Source organism: Kogia breviceps, chromosome X (genome assembly GCF_026419965.1).
Source record: "Kogia breviceps isolate mKogBre1 chromosome X, mKogBre1 haplotype 1, whole genome shotgun sequence".
NCBI lineage: Eukaryota > Metazoa > Chordata > Mammalia > Artiodactyla > Physeteridae > Kogia > Kogia breviceps.
The window spans coordinates 49,997,828-50,020,515 of NC_081330.1; positions in this window are offsets into that span (position 1 = coordinate 49,997,828).

Consider the following 22,688-nt stretch of genomic DNA (forward strand, 5'->3'; position numbering starts at 1 on the left):
ATAATAATAATAATAATAATAATAATGATAATCTCGGCTAGGACTTTTTTGCTAACTAAAATTACTCTTAAATAAATTACTCTTAACTAAAATTACTCTTAAAGTAACCTAAAATTATTTTAGAACAATAGTAAATAATTTAAAATATCAATATGAATATTTAATTTCTTAGTTATTTGATAGGCTGATAGCTTGATAGCTCTAAATAAATTACAGACTCACTATTGGAAGCATTACCCGAAGACTGGCCAAATCTAAACCTGGGGATCTTTGACAAATAAATTGATGACTGTATATTCTGGGGACTAAAGAAAGTAATTGATCTCATGTGATGCTATCTTTTTTTAGTGATTCTTGTGCATAGGTTATTCACTAAAATAAAAATGGGTTTTCTCATGGACTTAATCCAATTAGTTGATAGGAGTCCTTGAAGTCAAAAGGATTCTTTATTTTGTAAGTTTTTATTTATGAGACTACAGCTTTTTTAAAACAATAATTTGATTCATTTTAAATTAATTCTATTTGTAATTCTGTATGTGTATGTGTGTGAGTAAACTCAGACATTTAACATTGGACTCTATATAAAACACCTTAGATAAAATGTTACCCTAAAAAATATTGAGAAAAAAAATATTGAGGTCTTCAAAGCCCATGTCCTTGGAACTCACAGTTTATCATAAAATGGTTCTGGATATAAATTAAGTGCCTCGAGATTCCTAATTAGAAAATATATTTTCAACTTTTTTGACCTGACAGCTCATTTTTTGTTTTTTAATTCAAGGTGATAACAGTGGTCTTCTGTTTGATGATTGTCTCCATTTTAGTACTTTTGAAATACTTTTTATGTTTGCAATTTTCCACAATGCTGAATTATATGTTGAGAATTATGTATCACACATATTTTTTTTGTTTCCTTTATTTTGGGGGGTATGATTGTTTTTTGTTTTTCTTTTTGGTTTGTTTTGTATTTGGTCAAACTCTAGAATATAGCTCTCAAAGTATTAAAGGTGCTGGAAATTTTTCTTAGTGATACCAAGTGTCCAGTAAACCCTTCTATTCCACAATGGTATGCACTTCCCCAGGCAGGGGTTAGATCTGAATGGCCATGATAAAAATTGGATGTGATTAAGAATAAATAAATATGACCTGTGCAGTTCATAAAGACTGCTATATGATTAAATAGGTACATATTTTTTCACCTCAATCAAAATCAATTAGCCAACCATACATGTCTATCCATACTACATTCATTGACATATATTTTAAGTACTAAACATGGTGTTTAAAATAATAAATGATCCAGAATCTTGTTACTTGCTCCTCTCCTGCTTCCCTTCACTGGAATTAACTAGCTTCCTGCCTCCACCTCCTGCTTTCAGTCATATTCATACTTCTTTGGATATTTTGTTTGTTTTGTTTTGTTTTTAAACTGATAATTTTGGTATCTAAATCCTGTTCCTTTACAATAATTCATTTTCATTTACTTCACTAGTTTTATCTGGCATAAGCTATCTTGGGCAATTTACCTTCTCTAGCCAGTTCCTCATAAACCAATACTGGCCTAGTCCATAGTCAGTGCTCTGGCTGGTCTGCTCATTCCTCCTTACAAGGAGAGGAAAGATGTGACTATATACAAATTTTAAAATTAATTTATCTTCATAATGTTTCCAGACAAAATGAATGAGTTTGACCAGAATTTCCATCATGTCTAATTTGGTTACATCCATGTACCACCTTCATGTTTCATGCTTAAGCATTCAAGCACCTGATTTGAGTATTGAATGATGCCTTACTAACTTCTGAATAATTTTGTTTATTGATACAACATCCAGAAAATTTACTGAATTTTTAATTCATTCAAATAATTTCAGTATAGGTACTCCTGTTACATTCAAATGCAGATATTCTTGGAATTTCTATGTAAAGAATTACAATACCTGCAAATAAGATTTGCCTCCATTCTTTTGCCTTTCTTCCTCTCTCTCTCTTTCCTTTCCACTCCCTTTCTATATATACATATATACATACATATATATATATATATATATATTCATTTGAGAGTAAGTTACCAATATGCCTCTTTACCCCTAAATACTTTAGTGTTTATTTCTTAACAATAAGAACATTCCCTTTATAACCATAGTGAAATTATAAAAACCAGAAAATTTTAACACTGTATATTATACTACTACTATACAATTAAAAGACCTTTATTGTTATTTTGTTCTGGTCCTACCTAATCTAAAATCATATATTTCCTTGAGTTATGGTGCTCCTTCAGTTTTCTTTACTTTGAACAAGTATTTTGGCTCTTTTGACATCAACATTTTTGGAGAAAAGAGGTTAAATATATTTTTATTGAGGTAAAGCTGATTTATAATATATTAATTTTAGGTATACAACATAGTGATTCCAATTTTGTATATATTATGCTCCATCTAAAGTTATTATAAAATATTGTTTGTATTCCCTGTGCTGTGCAATATATTTTTGTAATTTATTTATTTTATATGTAGCAGGTTTTTCTTTGTGGTAAGTTCTTTTAGTTTTTATTACCATGATAATAATGGACTCATAAAATGAGTAAGAATGTATTTCTTTTAATTTCTGGAAAACTTTGTATAGAATTAATTTTATTTCTTCTTTAAAGTAGTTGTAGAAACCACTATTGACAACATAGTTCTTGGAGTTTTCCATGTGTCAAGGTTTGTAACTATGAATCCTTCTCTTTTTGGTTAGATATACAGTAAGGCTTTTCAGGTTATGTACCTACTTTTGTATGAACTTTACTAGTTTATGTCTTTCAAGGAGTGTATGCATATAATATACTAGTTAAATATTTAAGTCTTTTACACTATTCTTTTATTATCTCTTTAATACCTGAAGTGTCTGTAGTAAAATCTCTTTTTACATGATTTTGTTAACATATATCTTCTCTCTTTCTCCTGATCATTCTGGCTAGAGGATAATTAATTTCATTAACCTTTTTAAAAAATTAAATTTTTACATAATTTATATTTACTCAGTTATGATTTTTGATTTGTCTGTTTCTCTATTCAGTTCTATTAGTTTTTGCTCAATGTATTTTGAAGATTTTTCATTAGGTGAATGCTCATTTAGGTTTTTAAAATTTCCTCTTGATGAACTGAGATATTAATAGCTATGGATTTTTCCTTTTTGCTTTAGAATCTATGTTGCCTGATATTAATGTACCCACTCTAGTTCTCTTTACATTTATGTCTGAATGATGTATATTATCCAATATTTTCTTCTGATGTGTTTTTATATACATGGTGTGGGATATTTTTGTTTGTTTGTTTCTTGTAGACACTGTTTTGTTGTTGTTGTATGGCTTTTGTATCCAAAATGACAGTCTTTCCTTTCTTGGTGTGTGTGTGGGGGGTTGTCTATTTACATTTGTTGCAATAATTGAAATTATCAGTCCTAGTTGAGCATCATGCTTGGTGTTTACTATTTTTCCATCTTTTCATTGTTATTATATTTCCCTTGTTTTTTGATTAAATAAGAATTTTATAATTTTATTTTAGCTACATCATTGGATATATGAGATTTCTCGGTTGTTTTGGTATTTCTTGATTGCTCTTGGTAATATAACAATAATACATAAAATCAATAAAATATCAGAAAATGAAATTAAGAAAATTCATTTTACAACAACAACAAAAGACTACAATGTTTAGGAATACCTTTACCCAAGGAAATGTAAAAACAAAAACACTCAGAATTCAATAATTAAAAGACAAATAGCACAATTTAAAAGGACAGAAGATTTGAATAGGTAATATCCAAATAATATATACAATTGGCAAATAGGCACATGGAAAGATGCTCAAAATCATTACTCACTAGGGAAATGTAAATCAAAACCACAATGGGATACCACTTTTTTTTTCTACTCTGATGGCTAATTATAAGAATTCAAACAATAATAAATTTAGCAAGGATGTGGAGAAATTGGAATCCTTATTTATTTCTGTTGGGAATGTAAAATAATTCAATTAATCCTTTTAGAAAACAGTCTGGCAGTTCCTCAAAAAGTTAAACATAAGCGTTGACGTATATACACTACCAAATGTAAAATAGCTATGGGAAGCAGTTGCATAGCACATGGAGATCAGCTAGGTGCCTTGTGACCACCTAGAGGGGTGGGATAGGGAGGGTGGGAGGGAGATGCAAGAGGGAGGGGATATGGGGATATATGTATACATATAGCTGATTCACTTTGTTATACAGCAGAAACTAACACAACATTGTAAAGCAATTATACTCCAATAAAGATGTTAAAAAAAAGTTAAACATAGAATTAGCATATTATTCAGCAATTCTGCTTCTAGATATATACCAACAAAGTTGAAAACATGCATCTCCACAATAATTTGTACATGAGTATTCATAGCATCATTATTCATGAAAATCAAACTGTTAAAATAACCTAAATATCCACCAATTGATAGATGAAGAAGCACAAATAGTAGAATATTTTCAGCCATAAAAATGAAGTGCTGATATCATGCTGCAACATGAATGAAACTTAACATTATGATAAGTGAAATAATTCAGACATGAAATACCACATAATGTATTATATTTATATGAAATCTCCAGGACATGCAATCCATAGAGATAGAAATTATATTAGTGATTGCTAGGAGTTGGGGAATGGGACAAATGAGGATTGATGGCCATGGGTATGTTTTTTCCCGCCAGGGTGAAGAAAATGTTCTGAAATTAGAAAGTGGTGATAGTTAACAATCTAGTGACCATACAAAAACAACTGAATTTTACACTTTAAAATGTGACTTTTGTGGTATGAATTATATCTCAATTAAAAATTAAGCTAGTGGAAAATTCAGAGATTACTTCATTGAAAAATTTCTTTAATTTTTTTTCTGCAATACTTTTCCTTTATCATATCTAAACGGTCACACATGTGATAAATTACTTTTTTCAAAGTGAAATTTATCTATATCAAGTTAAATTAATTTTTTCATGTGTATGTGTATACCTGTAACACCTCTCCATTTCTGCAGTCAGCATCTGATATAAGATCACCATCATCATACCTATTAATTTTACAAGGCAAGGGATAAATTTCATAGTGAGGTATTTTTAATGGGCTTAGATTTTAAAAATAATATCTTAATAATATTTGTATTGTAATTATTTCATTTTCAGTATGGAGAGAAGGATAAAAATAGTAAATAGAACCATAAATAAATCAAACTAACTGCAATAAGTTTTGATATGAAATCATTATGTTAAATGTATTTATATGTGTGACCTATGATATGAAAAATCTCATATAAGGGTAATATAATTCTTAGGTAAAAAAACTAGTTGGTAAAATAATTTTAAAAATTTGTGTTAGTCAGCATCTTAAAAACCAACCTAAATGTTATAAATATTAACACATTTCTTGCAATAATACTATAAAAAATCTCTCTTTGTATTTTATGGAAGCATTAGTTGTTAAGGTGATTCTTTAAAAAAATTATATCATAGGGTTGCTGTAATAATTAAACGAGTAGAAGTAGGACACTACCTTAACAAATATTAGTGTGAAATAAAATTCATATTTTATGGCAAGATAAGAAAAATTTAGACATAAAATTTTTCTGTGCCCTTTGGCGTCCTCTCTTCCCTCTACTATGCATTGTGTATCTGCATTATGCATCAAGCAAACCTCCTGCATTGGCAGAAATACCTGCTCAACCATAAATAGGAACATTGTCCTAACACCAACAATATAACTCCTTAAAGATAACATTCCTTTCCTTTTTTAAAAATTTTATTGAAATATAGTTGATTTACAATGTTGTGTTAGTTTCAGGCGTACAGCAAAGTGATTCAGTTATACATATGTATATAGATTCTTTTTTAGAATTCTTTTCCATTGTAGGTTATTGCAAGATATTGAGTATAGTTCCCTGTGCTCTACAGTAGGTCCTTGTTGGTTATCTATTTTATATATAGTAATAGCGTGTATATTTTAATCTCAAACTCTTAATTTGGGATAACATTCCTTCTTGATCTTGTAAAGGATTATGATGACCTACCATTTTGTACTTGCAGATCTGAATTGTATAAACTGTCAATAATATCTGATTTAATGTACATCTCTCTGTCTCAAAAAAACTTGTATAGCTGTGCTTTGACTACTAAAGAGTGGAACAGTTTTGGAGCTTTCTGAGATGCTGTTCCCAGGTTATAATCTCAATTTGGCTTGAATAAAATTTTCCATTTCTTTCTTGGATCAATTGATTAATTTTTCTGTTGACATTAGTTATTATCTTCCCAGAAGTGTGTGAGCTTCTGAAAGCAGAGATTTTGAATATTTGATTCACTGCCTTTTCTCTAGCATCTAGAAAAGTGCATAGCATATGAAAGACAGTCAATAAATAATCATTGAAAGAATGATGTTGAGTGAATGAAGGCGTTAGAGGAAATAGTCTTAACCTACTCTTTATCACCAAAACTTGTGAAGCTCTTTTAAGAATTTTTAATGTAAATTGAGTTTTTCAATACAGCTCCTAGTAGATTTGCATCCCTAAAATCAAAGCTAGGATGACTCACTGACTTTACTTGGTCCTGACAGTTAAAGGAATCAAGTTTCTGTGGTCAAAAATGAAACATTTTCAAGAGTGGCTTTTAACAATTAGAAAACACAATGTGGAGCAGTTTTCTCTGACACTTTCCATGTTGTAACTCTGGAGTGCTTAAAAGGTGGCTTTGCCTGTATTGTCAAACTAGCCACCTTCTATAGTGATAGCTTTACTAAAAACATTCTCAAACATAATCACCCTTCTTCTTTCATCCATTCCAACTAGGGATTATATGTTTTACAAAAGATAGCATTACTAGCCTTATGTCTGCTTCTGCCACTGATGATTTTCACCGTGATGCTCAATATCTTGAGGGAGCAAGATTTGGTAGTGGGTTAGTAATTTAACATCAACAAAATAGAAATACTAAGCTGTTGTTGTCCTTTGAGCAGTGAGAAGTGTGACAGTAAATGTCAAAAATAAGTATGTCAATTGTATTGCTTTTAGTTTTAATATGAAGCATAAATCTGCCAAATGGAGAAACACCCACAGTGCACAATAAGTGAAATTTGACAGAACAATTTGGTTTTCACTCCATCATTGATGCTGTATTATCTAAAAAAATTAAAAGCAACATGGTTCCTCAGAAAAGTATCAGAGAATGGTTATTTCCGGCAATCAAATACAGTCTGTCTAAAATCTGAGGAGCTTGAGGCTACAACATAATAAAAGAGAGATTACACTCTTGTGTTCCTGATCAAAGGTGCCTGCTCAGTTGACTATTTCTTTATCATCACCTGATATCACATCTTTGATCCGTGTCTAATGCTTTCAACAAGCTACAACAAAGCCTTTCAGTTTTAGAATATGCTTTTTAAAATTTCTGTGCAGTTTTATTTTAACAATGTATCAAATGTTATGCCAGATAATCTAGCAGGGTATCTTGCACATAGTAGGCATTTGGAAGCAGCAGAATATCATGGTAAAGGGCAGTGAACTAAGACAAAGCTCTGTTACAAATTGTTGTATGCTCTTGGACAAGATATTCTGCCACCTCAATGAACATTTGTTCCTAATTTGTAACGTGGATCTGATATTTTCTTTACCAGATTGATGCAAGTGGCAAGTGAGATAATTTACTAGAATGTCCTTTGAGGAGTTTAAGAAATATGCAATAGTAAGTAGGAAGTGCTTATTACTATAAAGTTAATTTGATTTACTTTCCAATTCTGAAAATGAACTTTTTGAAATAATTGAGATATTTCTCATTTAAAATGTGTGTATATATATATATATATAATAAGTTAAATATCTTTATTCAGATATTTCATAATACTATATGGAAACAATTCTAGACTTAAGAAACTTGTAAAAAATATCACAGAAGTTTCCTTATCCACTTACTTAATTTCCACTACTGTTAATATCTTACATAACCATAGTATACTTATGTGAAATAAAATTCATATTTTATGGCAAGATAAGAAAAATGTAAACATAAAATTTTTTCTCTGCCCTTTGGTCCCCTCTCTCCCCTCTACTGTGCATTGTGTATATGCATTATTCATCGACCAAACCTCCCCATCGGCAGAAATACCTGTTCAAATATAAAGAGCAACATTCTCTTAGAACAAATAAGATAACTCCTTAAAGATAACATTCCTTCTTGATTTTGTAAGGGGTCATGATGATGCTTAGACACATTATTTAATATAGAGATGTCTATCTCAAAAAACTTATATTACTGTGTTTTGACTTCTAACAAGCAGAACAGTTCTTGGAGCTTTCTGAGATGCAGTTCACAGGTTATAGTCCTCAATTTGGCTCAAATAAAAATTTCCATTTCTTTCTTAGATTGACTGATTAATTTTTCATTGTCACTTATTAAACCCAGGAAATTAAATTTAGTATAATACTGTTAACTAATCTACAGAATTTATTTTACCAGCTTTCTCCCTAATACCTTTTATCTGGTCCAGGATCCAACCCAGGATCCCACAGTTCATATCTATTTAGTACTTATATCTATTTAGTCTCCTCCCATCTAGATCAGTCCCTTGGTCTTTCTTTGCCTTTTATAACTTGTGAAGAGTATTGATGTGCTATTTTGTAGAACTCCCTTTATATTGGGTGTGTCCGGATTTTTTTCAATGATTAGTCGGAGTTATTTTTAGTAAGAATGTTACAGTCATCACAGCTAAATTGTTCTGATTTCTTTTCTTTTCTTTTTTTTTTTTTTTTTCATTTTAATGTTGGAAGCAGTGATTTTCCCAGCCACATTCTCAGGTGGAATCTGGAAGCACATGTATTTTTTTTTCACTGTAGTTTGTGTTCTCTCTTTACAGATAACTCTCTGTGTGTGTGTGTATGTGTGTGTGTGTGTTTTAATTTTTAGAATTAGAGTGGGTTTCTCTTTCTTCAAGTTATAATGAGTGTATAATCTTTATGTTGATTTATTTTTATTTTACCCTTCTTGCTGTTCTTTATGGCTGTAATGGATATCTTTCTCTTTAGCACCTGAAAGTCTACTTTCTATGTATATTTATGTTACTATCTCTTCACACTAAAAAACTCTCATTTGATATTTTAAAGGGAAGTGTGTGTTTTTCAGATAACAGGTGTGTTAAGAAATGCTATGAGATAAAAACTAATATGCAAAATGTGTTAAAATTTGTATCCCCACAATCATAGTGTCTCGTGGGTACTGAGAATATTTGCAAGTGTTGAGTCATATTCTCAATGTAAATTTAGAAAGTTGAATGTTGTTCCACTAACAGAAGATCATTCAGATTGTATGACTAACTTGATGTTTATTCTATTATATTCTCTGCTGTGTAGAGAAAAATCTTGTCCTGATTCATTCTAGTGTAATTATAGACTATAACTACCATTCAATGTTTTTAATTTAAAATTATCTATAATAATTTTGCATGTTGGTGTATATGATGGGGATCTTTGGAAATGCTCTGAATTCCAAATATTCATTTCCTGTCATTGAGCATCACCAAGATTTAATGCATCAAAAAATAAAATTAAATATTTAAATGCAATTATCCAAGTTTATTTTCCTCCCCCATTTTGGTATGACACAATAGAACAAGAATCATAGTTGTAGCTGCATCTTAGGGACTACCTAATAAGGTCTTATTTGAATGTCCTAGCATTTGGGATATATATCTTTAGGCTTGGGTTATATTCAATCAAAGCAAAAAAAAAAAAAAAAAAAAAAAAAAAAAGAAAGAAACAAAAAAATAAAATAAAACTTAGGACAAATTATGCATTCAGAGATATATTTGTTATTATTAATATGATTGGCTCTACTCATCCATATGAAATACAGACTATAAAAATCTGAAACATTGCTCAAACTGATGACAGTTATTAAGCTGGTTTGTATGTTGAAATGAGCAATTTAAAAATGTGTAGTATAATTGACAAGCTGCACAGCTTTTTCATAGTAAAGTTTTGCCATGCAAAGGTGAAAACTCTTTTGACAAAAACAGGCCTTCACACTTTTTATTAAGTAACACTTGAATTCAAAGGCAGCTATTTTTATGTGTGAAAATGAGTTTGGTGGCCTCAGTCTAGGTCCTAGCAAATATTTGTCCATTCAAAAATAATTTTCTTTGTACCTTTGTGTAATTATTGGAGAATATTCTGTACTCATCATATGATGCATTTTGGGAAATCTAGACTTTTGCTCCTCAGGGAAAGGAAAGCAGCAACTCTCTTTCATTGCCTGCATAGCAGAATTTTTGTAAAGTGCTGCAGTTGTCAGCTCCTGTCTTCAGCAGGACAGTATTTTCCAAGTTAGAGTTTCCTAGAAAAATTTTAGGAGATAATAAAAAATGTGTTTTGATACTGGAGCTAGTGCAATAGATAAGAAAGTAAATAGAAGGTATTCAGATGGAAAAGGAAAGTGTAAAATATCATTCACAGATTATACAATTGCATATGTAAAAAAACTCAAATAATAGATTTTTAAAACTCCTGAAACAAATAAGTAAGTATAGCAATGTTGTGGGATTCAAGGTTATTATACCAATATTACTTGCCTTCCTATACTAGCAATGAACAGTTGAAATTTCAAAAGAAACAATGATATTTACAAAACATGAAAAAATGAAATGCATAGATATAAATTTAATAAAATATGTATAGAATTTATGTGGGGAAAGCTAAATAACTGTGAAAGAAATCAAAGAATATCTAAATAAGTGGAAAGATATTCCAGGTTCATGGATTGAAAGATGCAATATTGTTAATATGACAATTTTTCTCAAATTATCTATAGATTCAATTAAAGTCCCAGTAAGCACTTTCATACCAATCATGAAACTGATTCTAAAGTTTATATGGTCATTGTTTAGTATACTAAAAACAAAAATGAAGAACAAAGCTGGGCTATTCACATTACTTAGTTTCACTACTTTAAACTACAATAATCAAGGCAATATGGTATTAGCAAAAGAATAGACATATACATCAATGGAATAGAATCAGCCCATAAATAAACCCACACAGATATAATCAATTTATCTTTGACAAAGGAGCAAAGACAATTCAACACACAATTTTAAATATTTGATTTGTTGAAGATATGCTTAGAAGAAGAATGCCAAGTCTTGGGCTGGGAGAAAATATTTGGAAAACACATATCAGATGAAGGATTTTTGTCCACAGTGTACAAAGAACTATTAAAAGCTGACTAATAAGAACAAAAAAATCCAATTTTTAAAATAGGGGAAAAATCTATGTATTTACTTCAACATATAAGGTAAGCATATGAAAAGATGCTAAACATAATTTATCGATAGGGAAGTGCAAATTGAACAATTATAAGATACTACTACATACCTCTTAGAATGGCTATAATTATTGCTAGTGAGGATGTGGAGTACAAGGAACTCTTATTGATTGTTGGTAGGAAGGTAAAGAGGTATAGCCCTTTTGGAATACAGTTTAGTAGTATCTTACAAAGCTAAACATAATATTATCATGTGATCCAGGAATTGTGTTTCAGGGTATTTATCCAATGAGTTAAAAACTTATGTCCACAGAAAATTATGAATGCAAATGTATATAATAGCTACAGTCATAGTCCACAAAAACGGGAAGTCCCCAATAAGTCCTCTGATGAATGGATAAAGAAACAATGGTACATCCATACAATGGAATATTGCTCAATGATTAAAACAAATAAGCTACCAAGCACCCTCCTCAAAGCCCCCACCCAATTAATGTATCTTTAATGCAAAGTTGCTAAGAGACAGAAACTACTCTAAACAAGTTAGATATTACATGATTCCAATTATATGATATTCTGGAAAAGTTCAAAATATAAAGATGTTAAAAAGATCAGTAGGGGTTTTCAGTTTCTGACCTAGAAAGTATGGAGCTATGAAGACACCCCTCCCAACCAAACACACAAACACACAAAAAATGCTGAAGAAATGGAAAATCAACAACTCTGCCTAGGTCAATCAGAGAACTGAGGTCATAGTGCAAATCACTAGTCCTCAAAATTACAGAGACAGACAGAACAATACAGAGAAACACAACTTACCTGAGAAGAAGTCCTGGAGCAGAAAATTCCATAAAAACTAGTACTGAGATAGGAATGATTAAACTGTAACTGAAAAACTACTGGAGGTTCAGTGTGGACAGTTTGAGAGTAAAAGTACCAGGGGGTGGGGAAGAAAAGTGAGTCCCCACAGCTTCATGAGTTTTACCACCAGGACTCAACCAGGTTATTACATTGAAAGCTGAGAAAACTCCTCCTCTGCTTCCAGTGGAAGTAGGGAAGAAGAAGCCATTTTAAAATATGTCCAGAGAATTCTGTTCTTCTTAACAAGATATGCCCTCAAGAGAAACTATTTCACCAAAGCCTAAATCATCTTCAGAGAGGAATATACCCAACTCTAGCCCCCAGAAGGCTTTCTATTTTACTTAAGGGAGAGTAAACCAAGAAAAACTGAGAAGTGGGAGGAGATTCAAGATGGCAGAAGAGTAAGACGTGGAGATCAACTTCCTCCCCACAACTACATCAGAAATAGATCTACATGTGGAACAACTCCTACAGGACACCTACTGAACACAGGCAGAAGACCTCAGGCCTCCCATAAGGCAAGAAACTCCCCACGTACCTGGGTAGGGCAAAAGAAAAAAAAAAAAAAAAGAGAAAAGAATAAGGATGGGACCTGCACCAGTGGGAGGGAACTGTGAAGGAGGAAAGGTTTCCACACACTAGAAACCCCTTCACGGACAGAGACTGCGGGTGGCAGAGGGGGAAGCTTCAAAACCATGGAGGAGAGTGCAGTAACAGGGTGCAGAGGACAAAGCGGAGAGATTCCCGCACAGAGGATTGGTGCTGACCAGCACTCACCAGCCCGAGAGGCTTCTCTGCTCACCAGCCAGGACGGATGGGGGCTGGGAGCTGAGGTTCCGGCTTCGGTCAGATCCCAGGGAGAGGACTGGGGTTGGCAGCACGAGCACAGCCTGAAGGGGACTAGTGCACCACGGCTAGCCAGGAGGGAGTCTGGGAAAAGGTCTGGAACTGCTGAAGAGGCAAGAGACTTTTTCTTGCCTCGTTGTTGCCTGGAGCGTGAGGAGAGGAGATTAAGAGCAATGCTTAAAGGAGCTCCAGAGACGGGCACAACCCACGCCTATCAGCTCAGACCACAGAGATGGGCATGAGACGCTAAGGCTGCTGCTGCCACCACCAAGAAGCCTGTGTGTGAGCAGAGGTCACTATCCACACCTCCCCTCCTGGGAGCCTGTGAAGCCCACCATTGCCAGGGTCCTGTGATCCAAGGACAACTTCCTTGGGAGAACGCACGGTGCACCTCAGGCTGGTGCAACATCATGTTGGCCTCTACTGCCGCAAGCTCGATCCAAACTCTGCACCCCTCCATCCCCGCGGCATGAGAGAGCCTGAGCCCCGGAAGCAGCTGCACCTTCAACCCCGTCCTGCCTGAGCAAAGAAGAGACGCCCTCAGGAGACCTACCTGCAGAGGCAGGGCAAAATCCAAAGCTCAACCCCAGGAGCTGTGCGAACAAACAAGAGAAAGGGAAATCTCTCCCAGCAGCCTCAGGAGCAGCGGATTAAATCTCCACAGTCAACTTGATGTACCCTGCATCTGTGGAATACATGAATAGAAAACTAATCATCCCAAATAGAGGAGGTGGATTTTGGGAGCAACTATATATATATATATATATATATTTCCCATTTTTCTATTTTTGTGAGTGTGTATGCATATGCTTCTTTGTGTGATTTTCTCTGTATAGCTTTGCTTTTACCATTTGTCCTATGGTTCTGTCTGTCCCCTTTTTTTTGGAAAGTTTTCAGTGCTTGTTTTCATTGGTGGATTAATTTTCTGGTTTGGTTGTTCTCTTCTTTCTTTTTAATTCCTTGAAATTTTTTTATTAATTATTTTTTATATTAATAACCTCTTTATTTTATTTTATCATTTTCTTTCTTTCTTTCTTTTTTTCTCCCTTTTATTCTGACCTAGGTGAATGACAGGCCCTTGGTGCTCCAGCCAGGCATCAGGGCTGTGCTTTTGAGGTGGGAGAGCCAGTTTTAGGACATTGGTCCACCAGATACCTCCCAGCTCCACATAATATCAAATGGCAAAAATCTCCCAGAGATCTCCATCTCAATGCCAAGCCTCAGCTCCACTCAACGACCACCAAGCTACAGTGCTGAACACCCTATGCCAAACAACTAGCAAGACAGGAATACAACCTGACCCATTAGCAGGGAGGCTGCCTAAAATCATAATAAGGTCACAGACACCCCAAAACACACCACCAGATGTGCATCTGCCCACCAGAAAGACAATATCCAGTGTCATCCACCAGAACACAGAAACTAATCCTCTCCACCAGGAAGTCTACAAAACCTACTGCACCAACTGTAGCCATGGGGGGCAGACATGAAAAACAACGGGAACTACGAACCTGCAGCCTGCAAAAAGGAGACCCCAAACACAGTAAGTTAAGCAAAATGAGAAGACAGAGAAACACACAGCAGATGAAGGAGCAAGGTAAAAACGCACCAGCACTAACAAATGAAGAGGAAATAGGCAGTCTACCTGTAAAAGAATTCAGAATAATGAAAGTAAAGATGATCCAAAATCATGGAAATAGAATGAAGAAAATACAAGAAAGGTTTAACAAGGACCTAGAATAACTAAAGAGCAAACAAACAATCATGAACAACACAAAAAATGAAATTAAATTCTCTAGAAGGGATCAATAGCAGAATAACTTAGGCAGAAGAATGGATAAGTGACCGGGAAGATAAAATAGTGGAAATAACTAATGCAGAGCAGAATAAAGAAAAAAGAATGAAAAGAAATGAGGACTGTTTCAGAGACCTCTGGGAGAATATTAAATGCACCAACATTCAAATTATGGGGGTCCCAGAAGAAGAAGAGTAAACAAAAAAAGGACTGAGAAAATGTTTGAAGAGATTATAGTTGAAAATTTCCCTAACATGGGAAATGAAATAGTTAATCAAGTCCAGGAAGCACAGAGAGTCTGATACAGGGTAAATCCAAGGAGAAACATACCAAAATAAATGTTAATCAAACTATCAAAAATTAAATACAAAGAAAAAATATTAAAAGCAGCAAGGGGAAAACAACAAATAACATACAAGTGAATCCCCAGAAGGTTAGCAGCTGAACTTACAGCAGAAACTCTGCAAGCCAGAAGGGAGTGGCAGGACATATTTAAAGTGATGAAAGGGAAAAAACCTACAACCAAGATTACTCTACCCAGCAAGGATCTCATTCAGAGTTGATGGAGAAATTAAAACCTTTACAGACAGGCAAAAGCTAAGAGAATTCAGCACAAAAATACTAGCTTTATAACAAATGCTAAAGGAATTTCTCTACGGAGGAAAAACAAGAGAAGGAAAAGACCTATAATAACAAACCCCCAGAAATGAAGAAAATGGTAATAGGAACATACATATTGATAATTACCTTAAATGTAAATGAATTAAATGCTCCAAGCAAAAGACAAGGACTGGCTGAATGAATAAAAGAACAAGACCTGTATATATGCTATCTACAAGAGACCCACTTCAGACCTAGGAACACTAACAGACTGAAAGCGAGGGGATGGAAAAATATATTCATTGCAAATGGAAATCAAAAAAAAGCTGGAGTGGCAATTCTCATATCAGACAAAATAGACTTTAAATCAATGACTATTACAAGGGACAAAGAGGACACTACATAATGATCAATGGATCAGTACAAGAAGAAGATATAATTGTAAACCTTTACATACTCAACATAGTAGCACCTCAATACATAAGTCAAATTCTAACAGCCATAAAAGTGGAAATCGACAGTAACACAATAATAGTAGGTGCTTTAACACCCTACTTTCATTAATGGACAGATCATCCAAAATGAAAATAAATAAGGAAACACAAGCTTTAAATAATACCTTAAACAAGATGGATTTATTTGATATTTATAGGACATTCTATCCAAAAACAACAGAATACACTTTCTTCTCAAGTGCTCATGGAACATTCTCCAGGACAGATCATGTCTTGGGTCACAAATCAAGCCTTGGTAAATTTAAGAAAATCGAAATTGTATCAAGTATCTTTTCCATAACAAGGCTATGAGACTGGATATGAATTACAGGAAAAAAACTGTAAAAAATACAAACACATGGAGGCTAAACAGTACACGACTTAATAACCAAGACATCATTGTAGAAATCAAAGAGAAAATCAAAAATACCTAGAAACAAATGACAATGAAAACATGACGGCCCCAAACCTATGGGATGCAGCAAAAGCAGTTTTAAGAGGGAAGTTTATAGGAATACAATGCTACCTTAACAAATAAGAAACACCTCAAATAAACAACTTAACCTTACACCTAAAGCAATTAGGGAAAGAAGAACAAAACAACCCTAAAGTTAGTAGAAGGAAAGAAATAATAAAGATCAGATCAGAAATAAATGAAAAAGAAATGAAGGAAATCACAGCAAAGATCAATAAAACAAAAATCTTGTTCTTTGAGAAGATAAACAAAATTGATAAGCCATTAGCCATATTCCTCAAGAAAAAAAGGGAGAAGACTCAAATTAACAGAATTAGAAATGAAAAAGGAGAAGTAACAACTGACACTGCAGAAATACAAAGGATCATGAGAGATTAGTACAAGCAACACTATGCCAATCAAATAGACAACCTGGAAGAAATGGACAAATTCTTAGAAAAGCACAACCTTCTGAGACTGAACCAGGAAGAAAAAGGAAATATAAACACACCAATTCCAAGCACTGAAATTGAAACTATGATTAAAAATCTTCCAACAAACAAAACCCAGGTCTAGATGGCTTCACAGGTGAATTCCATCAGACATTTAGAGAAGAGCTAACGCCTATCCTTCTCAAAATCTTCCAATATATAGCAAAGGAAGGAACACTCCCAAAGTCATTCTACAAGGCCACCATCACCCTGATACCAAAACCAGACAAAGATGTCACAATATCACTGATGAACATAGATGCAAAATTCCTCAACAAAATACTAGCAAACATAATCCAACAGCACATTTAAAGGATCATGCAACATGATCAAGTGGGGTTTATCCCAGGAATGCAGATTCTTCAATATATGCAAATCAATCAATGTGATACACCATTGTAACAAATTGAAGGAAAAAAACCATATGAACATCTCAATAGATGCAGAGAAAGATTTTGACAAAATTCAACACCAATTTATGATAAAAACCCTCCAGAAAGTAGGCATAAAGGTAACTTAACATAATAAAGGCCATATATGACAAACTCACAGCTAACATCATCTTCAATGGTGAAAAATTGAAAGCATTTCCACTAAGTTCAGGAAGAAGACAAGGTTGCCCACTTTCACCACTATTATTCAACATAGTTTTGGAAGTTCTAGCCACAGCAATCAGAGAAGAAACAGAAATAAAAGGAATCCAAATTGGAAAAGAAGAAGTAAAGCTGTCACTGTTTGCAGATCACATGATTCTATACATGGAGAATCCTAAAGATGCTACCAGAAAACTACTAGAGCTAATCAATGAATTTGGTAAAGTAGCAGGATGCAAAATTAATGCACATAAATCTTTTCCATTCCTATACACTAATGATGAAAAATATGAAATTGAAATTAAGAAAACACTCCCATTTACCCTTGCAACAAAAAGAATAAAACATCTAAGACTAAACCTACCTAAGGAGACAAAAGAGCTGTATGCAGAAAATTATAAGTCACTGATGAAAGAAATTAAAGATAGTGCAAACAGATGGAGAGATATATCATATTTTTGCATTGGAAGAATCAATATTGTGATAATGACTGTACTACCCAAAGCAATCTACAGATTCAATGCAATCCTTATCAAACTACCAAAGGCATTTTGCACAGAACTAGAACAGAAAAGTTCACAATTTGTAAGGAAACACAAAAGACCCCGAATAGCCAAAGCAATCTTGAGAAAGAAAAGCAGAGCTGGAGAAATCAGGATCCTTGACTTCAGACTATACTACAAAGTTACAGTAATGAAGACAGTATGGTACTGGCACAGAAACAGAAATATAGTTCAATGGAACAGGATAGAAAGCCCAGAGATAAACCCACACTCATATGGTAACTTTATCTTTGATAAAGGGGGCAAGAGTATACAATGGAGAAAAGGCATTCTCTTTAGTAAGTGGTGCTGGGAAAAACTGGACAGCTACATGTATAAGAATGAAATTAGAACACTCCCTGAAACCATACAGAAAAATAAGCTCAAAATGGTTTAAAGACCTAAATGTAAGGCCAGACACTATCAAACTCCTAGAGGAAAACATAGGCAGAACACTCTATGACATAAAGTACAGCAAGATCCTTTTTGACCCACTTCCTAGAGAAATGGAAATAAAAACAAAAGTAAACGAATGGGACCTAATGCAACTTAAAAGCCTTTGTACAGCAAAGGAAACCATAAACAAGACCAAAAGACAACCCTCAGAATGGGAGAAAATATTTGCTGATGAAGTAACTGACAAAGCATTAATCTCCAAAATTTACAAGCAGCTTATGCAGCTCAATATCAAAAAAACAAACAACTCAATCCAAAAATGGGCAGAAAACCTAGATAGACATTTCTCTAAAGAAGATATACAGATTGCCAACAAACACATGAAAGAATGCTCAACATCATTAATCATTAGAGAAATACAAATCAAAACTACAATGTGATATCATCTCACACCAGTCAGAATGGCCATCATCAAAAAATCTAGGAACAATTAATGCTAGAGAGGGTGTGGAGAAAAGGGAATCCTCTTGTACTATTGGTGAGAATGTAAATTGATACAGCCACTGTGGAGAACAATATGGAGGTTCCTTAAAAAGCTAAGTATTAAACTACCACATGACCCAGCAATCTGACAACTGGGCATATACCCTGAGAAAACCATAATTCAAAAAGAGTCATGTACCACAATTTTCATTGCAGCTCTATTTACGATAGCCAGGACATGGAAGCAACCTAATTGTCCATTGACAGATGAATGGAGAAAGAAGATGTGGCACATATATACAATGGAATATTACTCAGCCATAAAAAGAAATGAAACTGAGTTATTTGTAATGAGGTGGATGGATCTAGAGTGTGTCATGCAGAGTGAAGTTAGTCAGAAAGAGAAAAACAAATACCGTATGCTAACACATATATATGGAATGTAAAAAAAAAAAAAAAAAAGTAAGAACCTTGGGGCATGACAGGAATAAAGATGCAGACCTACTAGAGAATGGACTTGAGGACACAGGGAGGGGAAAGGGTAAGCTGGGACAAAGTGAGAGAGTGGCAGTGTATATATGGACATGTATACACTACCAAATATAAAATAGATAGCTAGTGGGGAGCAGTTGCATAGCACAGGGAAATCAGCTCGGTGCTTTGTGACCAGCTCAAAGGGTGGGATCAGGAAGGTGGGAGGGAGATGAAAGGAGGAGGAGATATGGTGATATATGTATATGTGTAACTGATTCACTTTGTTATAAAGCAGAAACTAACACACCATTATAAAGCAATTATACTCCAATAAAAATGTTAAAAAAATAAAATAAAATTTAAAAAAGAAAAGAAAAACAATACTCACCATAAAAAACAAAGTAGAAAAACTGAGAAATGCTTGTAAAGGCCACAGCCCAGGGGCACAGTCTCTGTAAAAGACTGAGACAATTATAAGTAGATAGAATGCCTCCCTTCTCTCTCCATGCCTTACCACTACATCAGTAGGGCTCTTATATAGTAACAGAATACAAGTTAAAGAACTGTAGGTTCCTTTTGATTTTTAAGAAATCTCAAGGGAAACCCAAAGACAGCAGGGGCAACAAAAACAAGGACAGCAGAAGAAATTTTAGCATCTGACATCTACAGCTATAGCAAACAGTAATGACAAAGTAATCCCTAGACAGATAAACATGAAACCTCACTCTAAAGGCCTACTAAAGTCAGTTTTTTAACCAGTACATCTTATACAGCTTGCAACAAAAATATTATAAAGCATACTAAAAAACACAAAACAGTTTGAAAGATCAGTGCTAACATCAAAACAGAATTATATATTATGGAAATTTTGGAATTATTAGACTTGGATACAACAATAAAGATGAATAGACTAGGGCTCTAACAAAAAAGTTGAAACTATGCCAAAATAGATGGATAATGTAAATATGTGAGCAGACAAATAGAAGCTCAAAGAAATAATTAATTGGAAATGGTGGAAATCAGAAACAGCATCACAAAAATGAAGAATGCCTTTGATAAGTTCTTTAAATAACTGGACATGGCTGAGGAAATAATTATCAAGCTTGAAGAAATGTCAAAGTAAACTTCCCAAACTTACAAATGAGGAGAAAATGAATGAAAAGAAAAAAAAAAAATTGGGATATCCAAGAATGTGGGAAAATTATAAAGTGTGTAACATAAACATAATAGGAATAAGAGAAGGAGAAGAAATATGGGAACAGAATAGTGCAGAATTGCAAAGACAAAGAAAAAATCGTGAAAGAAGCCAGAAGACCAAACTAAACATAAAATAAATCAAAACAAAAACTTACCTATAGAGGAATAAGAATAAAAATTACATTGGGCTTCTCTTCAGAAACTATGCAAGCAGGGAAAGAGTATACAAGCTAATGGTCTGACATGTGTATATACTGCAAAAAAAAATAACGACAATAAGTTTAGTTAATGTTAATCACCTTATATAGTTACACATTTTTCTTGTGATGAGAACACTTAATATCTATTCCCCACCCCCCAAAAAAAATACTCTTTTAGCAATTTCCAAATATACAACATAGTATTGTTAACTATAATAACCACACTGTACATTACATCCCAGAACTTATAACCAGAGGATTTTACATTTTGACCACCTTCACCCCTTTTCTCCATGTCACCCCTGTCTGTAGCAACTACCAATCTGTTCTCTGTATCTATGAGTTTGGTTTTTTTTTAATTCCACATATAAGTGAGATCATACAGTATTTGTCTTCTCTATCTGAATTATTTCAATTATCCAAAGCCATCAAGGTCCATGTCCTCACTGAAAGCAAGATTTCTTTCTTTTTATGGCTGAAAAATTATATATGTATATATATATATATATATATATATATATATATATATCCATCACATTTTCTTTATCCATTCATCTGTCCATGGAAACTTAGGTTGTTTCCATGTCTTGTCCATTGTTAATAATGCTGCAGTTAACAAGGGGATGCAGATATTTTTCAAGGTAGTGATTTTATTTCCTTTATATGTATATCCAGAAGTGGAATTGCTGGATCATATGGTAGTGCCATTTTTAAACTTTTGAGCAATCTCCATACAGTTTTCCACAGTGGCTGCACCAATATACAGGGTTTCCTTTTATCCACATCCTCGCCAGGACTTGTTATTTCTTGTTTTTATGATAATAGACATCTTAATGGCTGTGAGGTGATATTGTGGGTTTTTTTCTTATTAAAGTATCATTGATTATAATATTATATTAGTTTCAGGTGTACAACATAATGATTCAGTATTTTCATAGATTATGCTCCATATGAAGTTATTATAAAATATTGGCTCTATTTCCTGTGTTGTACATTACATGCTTCTTACTTGTTTTATACCTACTAGTTTGTACCTCTTTATCACCTTCACCTATCTTGCTCCTAAAATGCCATACTGTCCAAAGCAATGTTCAGATTTAATGCAATCCCAATAAAAATACCTATGACATTTTTTACAGAACTAAAACAAATAATACTAAAATTTGTGTGGAACCACAAAAGATCCCAAATAGCAAAAGTAATCTTGAGAAAAAAAAAAACAAAGGTATCATGCTCCCTGACTTCAGACTATAATACAAAGCTCAAAACAGAATGGTACTGGCACAAAAACAGACAAACAGATCAAAGGACTAAAATAAAGAACCCAGAAATAAACCCACACACATATGGTCAATTTATGACAAAGAAGCCAAGAATATACAATGGGGAAAAGACAGCCTCTTCAGTAAGTGGTGTTAGGAAAACTGGAAATCTACATGTAAAAGAATAAAAGTAGAGAATTTTCTCATCCCATAAACAAAAATGAACTCAAAATTGATTAAATATCTAGATGTAAGACCTGAAACCATAAAACTCTCAGAAGAAAACATAGGCAGTGCACTCTTTGACATGTCTTAGTAATATGTTTTTTGGATCTCTCCACTCAGGCAAGGGAAACAAGAACAAAAGTAAATAAATAGGACCTAATCAAACTTCAAAGATTTTGCACAGAGAAGGAAACCATCAACCAAATAAAAAGGCAACCTACTGAATGGGAAGAGGGATTTGAAAAGGTATGTCTGATAAGAGGTAAATGTCCAAAATTTGTAATGAACTCATACAACTCAATATCAAAAAAAAGCCCAACAAACTGATTTAAAAATGGGCAGAAATCTGAACAGGCATTTTTTCAAAGAAGACATAACTGATGGCCAACAGGCACATGGAAAGATGCTCAATATCACTAATCACGAGGGATATGCAGAAGCTTTTTTTTTTATTTTTTTTTATTT